At 37.2% G+C, this 11316-nt stretch overlaps 1 pseudogene; it reads left to right on the forward strand.

Annotated features, from left to right (window-relative positions):
- The first annotated feature begins 3729 nt into the window (after window positions 1–3729).
- LOC103731040 overlaps window positions 3730–11316 on the forward strand; it is an 11763-nt pseudogene continuing 4176 nt past the window's right edge.

Raw genomic sequence — 11316 nt, forward strand, 5'->3', positions numbered from 1 at the left:
TATGACAGATGTCAGTTTGAAAGGTTTCAGGTCACCTTTCAGAAGTGTGCTGGTGTGATCTGTGCTCACATCAATGACCTCACACCAACACAGAGTTCTGCTCTTTCAAAATCCTTGAAAAAAAAATGAAATGATTTTAAGTTATTGCCTTTTCTTCTATTTAAAAAATTCTAATTAATCAGAGAGAGAGGGGGGAGGGAAGGAGAAGGAGGAATAGAGAAAGAGAGCAAGAGCAAGACGAGAGAGAGAGAGAGAGAGAGAGAGAGAGAGAGAGAGAGAGAGACTTTTAGAAAGGACAGCTTGACCTTTGGGTGCCCCTGGCAGTGAACCAATCAGCATTCTTGTAATCCAAACACAGATGCCTGGAGCTAAACAAATCTTATACTTGCGAACAAGAATTCAGTTTGATGTCAAAATACTGTGAGGATCGTGACAGTACTGCTTTTAACAAATATCTTGAAGTAAAGGTTTAAATGGTTGTAATTAATTGACAAAAGTAGTATTAAACAACATAATGTTTCAATAGTGTCTCAATTTGGTGACAAATATTTCCAGCAAAAATTCATGCCTTTTGAGAAGTACTGCTCTCTAATTCCATTTTGGACATAACTCCCTAATATTTCATGCCAGAAACACCACTGATATCGTTGTACAAGTCAGTAGTTTGTAATGATTAATTAATGGGATTGAACTCTGTTCCCTTTCTTAATTAGTTATACATTTGAATTATTTGTCATAGTGATTAAAACATTTTTTATTTCTTCTTTTGACTTTATCATAACCAAGACAATTGAAGAATTAAGAAAAAAAATACAGATTCTGTTTAATCATTTTTTGAGTAATCTCTAAATTTTCTATATAATAAAAAAGAAAAAAGATGATAGCTTCAAAATCACGAAAGCATGTTTGCCAAATCTGCCATCTAAACATGAGGCCACATCAGAAAAGATGAGCAAGCCCAAGGACTATAAATCTAGAAATTTTAAATAGTGCAATAGAGATGGCAGGTGTTTCTTTTTGGTTTTTCGTATGTTCTGTTTTGTGTTGGGTCTTGCAAATATTGGGCAAGTTATTATTATTGTTATTATTTATTTATTGTGTGTGTGTGTGTGTGTGTGTGTGTTTGTGTACATGTGTACCATGGCACTAATGTGAAGATCAGAGGACAACTTGTGGGAGTTAGGTCTCTTGTTCCAACATGTGAATCCTGGGGATCAAACTCAAGTCATTAGACTTGACAGCAGATGCATTTAGTGGCTGAGTCATCTTGCCAGCCACTGTGTGACTTTCAAGTATATAATACTTCTCCATGCAAGTAAGCCCATCTTTGAATTGAAATAAAAGTAAATTTAAGGTGCATTTGTTGTATCATCTCTGGAACAATGCTGTGTGTGTGTGTGTGTGTGTGTCTGTCTGTCTATCTGTCTGTCTGTCTGTGTGTCTATGTGTGTACTTAGGAGGCAAAAACCAAATAGAGACCTGGTATTTTGATTTTGTTAGCTCAAAATAGAGGTAGGGGAGGCTAGAAAGATGGCTCAGTGGTTAAGAGTACTGGTTGCTCTTGCAGAAGACCCAGGATGGTGTCCCAGAACCCATATGGCAGCTAACAACTGTCCATAATTCCACTTCCAGGAGATCCAATGCCCTCTCCTGACCTCCGTAGGCATTGCATGACATGGTGCACTTACACACATGCAATCAATACACTCATCTTCATAAAATAAAAGTAATAAATATAATAGAAAAGAAATAGAAGGGTGAAGTTGATTCTCAGCAGCAATCTGTATAGTACCTGTGGCATTTCTTTGCTTCTTAGTGCTGTGTTTTACACAATTGCTTCTCTAACTTTCATGTGCACACAAGGCACTTGGACCTTGTCAATGTGCAAGTTTAGATTCAGCTAGTCTAGGATGGGACCTGATGATCTGCATGTCTAGCTGATTCCCCAGGTAGTACAGATGTGGCTGTGCCACAAACTGAGTGCTGAAGCTTTCAGGGAATCAAACTGCTCAGCTTTCCCTAGGAGTTTTCCACCCCAAGACTCTCAAAAATTTTTATAGTTCCAAAATGTTGTTTTATTTTAAAAATCTCTCTTCTGACTGGTATTTTGACTTTTTATGATATTTGTGTGCTGGTAACTAGATCTCATTTTAGCAACTTATAAATTGTAGTACAACTGTAGTCAGATCATCTCAGACTGACCTACCTGTATGATGAAGATAAAGTGTGCACAAAGAAAAAAATATTTCCAGGCTTAGTGAAAATTGCTCTTCAGTAATTTATTTTCTTTATAGTCTGGATGGTAACATTTTGCACTCTACTAGAAAGTTCCATTAATACACATGTATCTCTTCCATGCTACACAGCATGATTATTCATGATCAAAAGGCTATACATTTTTATAAAAATGTACTTGGGCTAAAAAGAACCAGAGAAAAAATAGTTAAAAGTAAGAGTAGTTAGAACTATCAGCAGTGTTTAGACCCACATAACCACAAGCATCCTGGAATTTACTTTATCATGTCTGATTTCCCAGTGAGTCATGTTTACAGCTCTAGATGTTAGTTTACTTTTTCTTCTTTTTCAAATTCTTGATCACTCATGCAGTAGAAAGAGGAAACAAAATCTTCCATGGCAATTAAAGTTCCAATACTTGTGCTAGCTGTGCATTCTTGCTACTGATAGGGAGAGATCTGGCTGGCTATTAGCCAAGCAAAACTATACCAATCTTCTTATGAACACTGCATGGATACATTATGACATTCTTGTGACATATCATGCAGTTGTTTTAGCAAAAAATTAATATCATTTGAGAGTATGCAAGATTTAGTAGCACCAAGATAGAATGGGCTGTATTTGATGCTCATTTTGTACTCTTTGTATGATAGAAATACCTGTGCAATGCTGCTGAGAATTTTCTACCAATCTTTTCATAATTGTGCATTCTATTACAAGTATCTTTATCCTTGGCAAAAGTAGTTTCTCTATTTTCTGTCAATTATTAAGGGCAATTTAAACAAGCAAAAAAATAATGTCTGCTCATTTTCTCCAAAGGCATTGACTGCACTTCAAGTAACCCATCACTCCTTCTTTTAGAAGAATCAAACCATGGTGGTTGGAGAGATGGAGCAGTTAAGAGCACTGACTATTCTTCCAGATGACTGAGTTTGGTTCTCAGTACCCCCATGGTGGAGTCAGGATTCCAGGGGAACTAGCACCCTCTTCTGGCCTCCTTGGGCACTGCACTCATGTGGTGCACTTAGATACATGCAGGCACAACACTCAGACACATAGAATAAAAATAATAAATAAATAAAAATAAAAAGAAGAAGCAAACCATGAAATGATTGGCTACTACACAACAAGATACTAAGGACTTTTATATTCTTTTCATGAAAGCCTTTACTTTATGTTGCTGAGCAAGTGGCCACATACCCCAGAACGTGTGACCACAGGTCAGAACCAGAGATGCAGACTCTCCCACGCTATCCTACTGAACTCTCACCAACATTGCTGTAAATGAGCCTTCCCCTATATGAAGACCTTTTCCATAACTACTGGTGGGAGGAAAAAGGGGAGGAGGACATAGCAATTGTGGAAAAAGATTTTTTCTGACAAATTAATAATTCTGAGCAGCACTAAAATTAATTACTCTGTGGTTATAAGTAGGCAATGGTTTATGGTAACTGACAGAGTGTTTACAAATTTTCCTGATGACTTGATTAGAAAATGCACAAGTGTAGGCGTCAGCCGAGCGTGCATTATTTAAGTGGTTGGTGTCTGATGACAATCTGGAAACTGCAGTTGTTGTGGTTGCTGAAGGATAATTCTCACGTTCTGAGAGAAATTCTTTCACCTTTGCGTGCCCACAGCACGGCTCTCTCCTCGTGGCAGCTGGAGGAAACACAGGAACTCTGTGACCTGGAAAATGTGGGACAGCTGACACAAGGTGACCCTGTAAGGCGGGGGTAGGCCCCATTAATTTAAAATTTTGCTTGGCCTTGTCTCTTCCAATTTTCTAAATCCTCTGGAAAAATGATTAATGCATACACTGCCAATGCGAAAATATTTTTGACCCTATTAAAGTCGACCAAGGGTAAACCAAGTGTAGGCTGGCATTGTATCAAACTAGCTTTATTAAATTTGATTGGAGGTCTATATGCGGAAGGGACAGACAAGGACATTATTTTGCACAGCCGCTCTCTTTTAAATGAAAATATTAAGAGGAATACAAAGTAGTGATGTGTCTTGGACAGGAATCATTTTAAATATAAGAAAATACTACAAAGAACTTTATTTAGAGGGTAAGGCATGTGATAGAAAAAGTCTGCTTATTGCTGTCTTGGTTGTTCACCAGTGAGGATGCTTTAATTTATGAGAGGCTTGCAGAAACCTTATATTTCTTCATTTACAGATAAGCTTGTCCAACCTTGCATGCTTTCTTTTTATCTGTCATTGAATTGTACAACTTAAAATTATTGTCTGCATTTCGAACCTTAACAGAACAAGGTTTCTTTTATAGTGTTTCTCTAATGTACCTATCTTACACAGGTGTGCAATCAATTAACAAAGTGATTACCTTTTGTGCTAGTTATGTAATTTTGAATAAAATGGCATAATTTCAGTACAGTTTCAAAGGGTAGAACTTATTATTATAAGCATTTCTTCCTCTTCCAAGAAAAAAAAATCTTGGCTTTTCAGCATTGCTATCTTTAACATATAGCACTTGTAAAGAAACAGAAAAATCCCTTTAATTATCAGAAAAATAGTGAAAATATAGAAAATGTGTATTCGTGTGTGCACACACTCACACACATGCATGGTACAGGCTAGTCCCCACTAATGATCAGTCTCCTGAGTTCTGGGATTATAGGTGTTTGTCATCACTGCCAGCATGGGTGTATAACTTAACTTAGAAGCTCATGTCCAGATTTGGCATTGAACTTTTTCTATAGCTTTCACAAATATTGGGATTATTTAGCCACATGAATTTTATCATAAAGATCATGTTCTATCCATTTATCATGTAGAAAGTATTACATTTATGACTTTGATACACTTATCATACAGAAAATACTTACTGAATGAGTAAATGACAGAATTCACCCATAACTCTATACCAATGGGAAGACTACAGCTATCATTAGAATGAAAATGTAGGTAAAATGAAGGGTAAAATATATGAATCATTTTTAGTCAGCTTTGTTTAGCAAGCATAGATGTGGGGAGTATATAACAATACAAGAAAAAATTCATGATGTAACATATTAGCTTTCCCTCAGATTGTGTAGCTGAAGACACAGATGAATTATCTGTAAGACTCGTCGTGGACTGTGACACTCTCTACTCACAGCCTGCTGGCATCTGTGGCCATTTCTTCAGTGTCTTTTCCTACAGGGAGGTTATATAAATCTCTCCTATATTTAATTCAAGTATGGCATCTTGACATGGTCTAGCCAAAAGGGATTGTAATGCTTGAATGAGAAATGTCCCCTATAGGCTCAAGTTGGTTGGCATTGTTGAGGAGGTAGTCTTCAGGACGTTTACCTTTGCTGGAGGAAGTGTGTCACAGGGGGCAGGTTTTGAGAGTTCCCAGTCTTGCCCCACTTCCACTCCACCCTCTGCTTCATGGTTGCAGTTGAAGATATGAGCTCTTAGCATTTGGTTCCTGCCACCATACCTGTCACCTCCTTCCATGCCCTCTCACCATGATAGACTCATCCCTCTGGATCTGCAAACCAAAATAAACTTCTTCTATATGTTGCTTTTGGTCACAGTGTTTTATCACAGCAGCAGCAAAGTAACTAATACAGGATATGATTAGAAACCAGATGTACCACTTCATGTCAGAAGCTTTACAAGTCTAGGCATAGTTTGACAAGTCTCTTCTCTCTTCGTTGTAAACTTCAAAGTTCTAGATAAAGAGCAAATGGATCCAAGCTGTAGTTGATTATGATGTGTAGAACAGCACAATTGGAAATGCTTGTTCTTGTTTGCCCCTGTGATTTTGGGTTCCTCTGTCAGACTTACAAATCATAATTCATCCTGATTAACACAGGCATAAACTATATTTGATTTTCATGAACTAATGAACTTAGGGTTAATAAGGTCTCTATGAGCTCTGGGATGATACAGCTGTCATCATACTACTGCCATGCCGCCTCACTTGTCTCTTTCCTTTATCTTCTTTAACAAATAGAATGATCTTCAACATAATGGTTATGTGCTATACTTGGATCCTATTAGACACTTGTAGTCCTTTTTAATTATCTTTTTTCTTCTGTAACATCAACTTCTCCCTTTCTATGGGATCATTCAATTCCAGAACTGAAAACAATCTTTCCTCCTTCCAAACTCCCTCCAGGTCATCCCTTTCCACTTCTCTTTCCTTTCAACTATGGAACTGTGCTATCTTCAGTTCCTCACTTCCTGTTGAATCTCTAACCAGGGTTTCTCTTGCTACTGAAAACAGGTTGCCAAGCTCACCCAAAGCCCTTGGAATGTCTATCCAAAGGACACTTTGATGTGTTGATTTTACTCACCTCCTGGCAGTGCTTCCTGGAGTTGGCTCTTCCCTCCTTTATGAAACTTCCTTTACTTGGTTTCCAGCACACTTTCCTGGCTTTCTTTTTAATTCCTCTGTGGTTGTCTCTTTTCCTTCCTTTAACCACCACTTACTTTTGTGAAAATAATATCTCCTATGGGTCAGTATATAGTTCTTTGCCCTTCTGTCTGTGATTTTTCCTGTATGGAATTTGGCCTTGTTTTCAGAGTTGCTGTTTCAAAAATCTCCCACCTAGAAATAGCCCTTTATATACGTTTCCCTACTTTCTGCTTTAAACAATCCTCATGAAAATCTAGGTTGAATTTCTAACTTCCTTATCTTTATTCACTCATATGATTTTTTAAAAAACACTTCGATTATTGATTAACTACAGTATATAACAGGCATTGTAATAGATGCTAGAAACATAAAAATATGAATTAAATGTAAATATTATTTTCATAACTACTACTTGGTGGGGAGAAGATATACAGCACAATCATGGTAAGATGATACCATGTCTAATAATGTACCTTGTACAACACATGGTGAGAACATAAGGACAGAGAATCTAGGCTTTCTGGGACAGTAAGAGGATTCCCAGAGAAAGCTATATTTGGGCTAAAACTTGGTCAAAGAGGAATGTATCAGAAGTAAGAAAAAAGGAAATGTTGTCCTCAAATATGAGGAGATGGGAGAAAGCTGTCGTGATTAGGGAATTCAAAATAGCTTAGTATTTTTACAGATAATAAGGGCAACCTGAATCGGCACAAGCTGAGGCTGTGTTTGGGGCCTAGACAAGTGCAGAAGGGTTACAGTAGAGTTATATTCATGGAATTATTCTGGCATTCCTGATTCTTCCTGCTACTTCTGTTTATTTTTCATGTTATTCCAAATATACTTTATCTGTTAATTATTTTTAAGCTTTTTTGAGGATTTCATATGTGAGCATTGTATTTACATCATTTTCACCCCTCCCAGTCTCCTCTCCATGTCCTCCCATGTCCCCCCTCCCCCATTTCCTCTCAATTTTTTGTCTTCTTCTTGATTTTCATATATATATATATGTGCATATATATGTAAATGGAAATATTCACACACACATATATAATTCATTGAGTCTATTTACTGGTGCTTGTGTGGACATGTGTTTAGGGTTGTCTACTTGGGATTGGGTTTGTCCCAAGAGAAAACTGATCTCCCTACTTCAGCATCCATTGATTGCCATCCATTGTAGCTCTTTATCTAGAAACGGGGCCCTGTGAAATTTCCCACATTCTCACTGGCATGTCAACTGGTGTTGTGATTATGCAGGTCTTGTTACACTACCATGTTGTGGAGATTTCATGAGTACAGCTTCCCTATCATGTCTGGAATGCGTTATCTAGCAGCATGCATCCTGTTCCTTGGGTTCTTGCAAATTTTCCACACTCTTCTGATATGTTCCTGAATCTTATGTGAAGAGATTGCACTGTAGATGTATCAGTTGGGGTGGACACTTCAGAGTCAGTTATTCTTTGCATTTTTAAACAGGTATAGATCTCTGTGATAATCTCCATCTGTTGCAGAAAGAAGCTTTGATGAGTGATGAGAGCTATACTTGTATGTGAATACAAGGTGAAGTATCTAGAAAATAATAATAAACATTAGTTAAGGAAAGTGGCAATAGTAGGTTCTCCTCTAGGGTTTATGACCTTTCCAACCATGTGTACTTAGCTATTATAGTACCATCCATGGACCACCCCCCCCATTTAGCAGGCCTTAAGTTGAATTAGACAGCTTTTGATTTCCCTAAAATGAAAATATCATGTATTGTACCAATAGAGGTATTTTGATGGGCTAGTCATTGTTGTGGTTCATAGGCTTTACAGCTGGGTAGGACCCTTGATTGGTTTTCTCAAATGGCAACTCACATAGTACCTTCTGATACTATGAGAGGTAGTCTTCAAGGAGTAGGCTTCCAGGTCAGTTTTGGCTCATTTGCTCTACGTCCTGTGTTGAAGTATAGCATGTCTTCAGCAATAGGGTCTTGCCTTCAAGTTCTTGGACAAAACCAGGGCTGTGACAATAACCTGTATTATTTTGGAAGTTTCTTGGACTACCCTGACCAACAACTGAAGGGAGGTTTCCTTTGCCTGGAACTGTGATTTTTGTTACATAGACTTGAGCTATTAACAAGAACTAATAAATAAATAAATACATACATACATACATATATACATACATAAACAAATAAATAAATACATCCTCATTTCCCCCATTTTCCCCTTGATAGATAGAGCCTGTGTCTTACTATCTGCCTCTCTGAGCTCCTTTCCTTTCTACTTTGCAGGCTCTTGCAGTTACTTCCACATGGTGACTCACAAACACCTATAACTCTAGTTCCAGGGGATCCAATGCCTTCTCTGGTCTCCACAGGCATTGTATACATGTAGTGCACTTACACACATACAGGCAAAATAACCATACACATAAATTTTTTTTAAAAAATTAAAGATTAGTATCCACAAATAAGAGAGAACATGCATCATTTGTTTATCAGAGTCTGTGCTATTTACTCAGTATAACAGTTTCCAGTTCTATCCATTTACTTGCAAATTTCATGATTTAATTTCTCTTACAGTCTAATATAACTCCATTGTGTGAAGGTACCACATTTTCATAATCTATTCTTCAACTGAGAGAGATTTACTGTGAGAAAAGCAGCAATAAGCATTACTGATCAAGTATCTCTATGGTAGAATTTCATATACTTTGGGTACATGCCAAGGAGTGGCATAGTTGGGCCATACAGTAATTCTATTTTAGGTTTATGAGAATTCTGGACACTGATTTCCATAGAGGCTGACCCAATTTGCAATCCCGCCAGCGATGAATGGGGTTCCTCTTTCCCCAGCTTATGTTGTCAGTTGTTTCCTTGAGCTTAGCCATTCTGACTGGAGTAAGATGCCATCATAAAATAGTTTTAACTTGCATTTCCTTAATTACTAAGGATGTTGAACACTTTTAAGCCATTAGCATGTGAGATGGATGAATATGGCTAAGCCAACCTGGTGTGGAGTGCAAGCAGCACCATTCAGGCTAGTCCTGGCTTGAAAGTTGAGTGCTCCTGGGCAGATCACCAGGCTGTTCATAGTTATGAGCAGGCATGACCCAGTCTAGCCCTGGGAGTATGGGGAAGGAGGCTCTGCTGTTTCTTTTTAATCTATCCCAATCCCATAAGTAAGGCTCCATTATACCAAGGACAAGGGAAACACAAGCAACATTTAAGTTTCGAGTCTTGGAAACATGGCATTCTGTTGCATTTCTAGTCACTTTATTCAAGTATATCTATCTGTTTATGTTCATGTGATTTTTTTTCAAAAAAAATTTTATTCTAGATTTTGACCTTTTATTTTCTTCCCTTTTTTCATGAATGCAATTAAAAATTTGTTTAATTCTTTTTTTTCCTTAGTAAAAGCAGATATTTTAAAATATATTATGGAACAAGGTCTACACTGAATTATTTACATGTATTAATTCATTATACAATCATTCTGAAAGATAATAGCAAGCTAGATCTAGGACTTGTAGTCTTAGCTACAATTCTGTAAACATTCTGTTGGAAAAGAGAAGTTTTTCCTAAAATATTGGTTCACATACCTTGAGATTACTTCTTTTCTGATCATCATATCTTCTGTTTCTTTTTCTTTAATGTACTCTTTCTTAATTAATTAATTAATTAATTAATTAATTAACTTACTTGTTTGGCTACTCTAACATACCCCCGTCTGAAGAGGTAACCCTAAAATCTTTTAAGGATTAGATAAAAGCACCCAAATGCTTTTGATATTTTGGCCTTTGGAATGGAGTATGTTGCTAAGAGGCCCAAGGACATTGTGAGTTTTAGCCAAGAAACTGGCTGCTTTTCTTTCAAAAACTTTAAAAAAAATTTTATTATTTTTATTTTATGTGTATGAGTGTATTGCCTGCATGTATGTTGAGTGCACCTGTGTCTGCAATGCGGGTGGAGGTCAGAAGAGGGTTTCACATTCCCCTGGAACTGGAGTTAAAGATCGTTCGTTACTGCCACATGGGTGCTGGGAATCGAACCTGGTCTTCTGCAAGAGCAGTCAGTGCTCTTTAACTGCTGAGCCATCTCTCCAGCCTCTCATGGGATTTTCTTTTATTACCTGCCTACTTAATTTGATTTTGGGAAACAATTTTCTGGAAGGATTGATCATAAAACTTTGGGGACTGTTGAGATGGTTCAGCACATAAGGCACATCTGTGCAAGTGTGATGATCTGAGTTTAGTCCATGGATCCCATTGTGGAAGTAGAGAGCAATTGAAAATTGTCTTCTAGCAGGGGTGGGTGGTGCACCCTTTTAATTCCAGTGCTCAGGAGGCAGAGGCAGGTGGATCTCTGTGATTTAAGTCCAGCCTGGTCTACACAGTGAACTCCATCACACACATACATGGGCTCATGTACACTTGCACTCATACATTTGCATCATATACACATGCATACACATATGCACATCAATAATAAAATTTTAAAAGTTTAAAAACTTTGAATGCTTGGACAATTCCTGCTATTTATAATAATCTAATTCTGGGCCTTTACCACTAAAACTTTAAGGAAATAATTTTAAATATTCAATAGATAATTGAATATTTAACTTTTTCTATTTTAGTAAGAGTAAAATGTTTGAGAGTTCAGTACAAGAAGAAAATCCCAATTAACAGTGAATAATTATAAAATATAATATATTTAATGGAATTCATTGGAG

The sequence above is a fragment of the Nannospalax galili genome, unplaced genomic scaffold, assembly GCF_000622305.1.
Source record: "Nannospalax galili isolate Female #2095 unplaced genomic scaffold, S.galili_v1.0 scaffold173, whole genome shotgun sequence".
Classification (NCBI taxonomy): Eukaryota; Metazoa; Chordata; class Mammalia; order Rodentia; family Spalacidae; genus Nannospalax; species Nannospalax galili.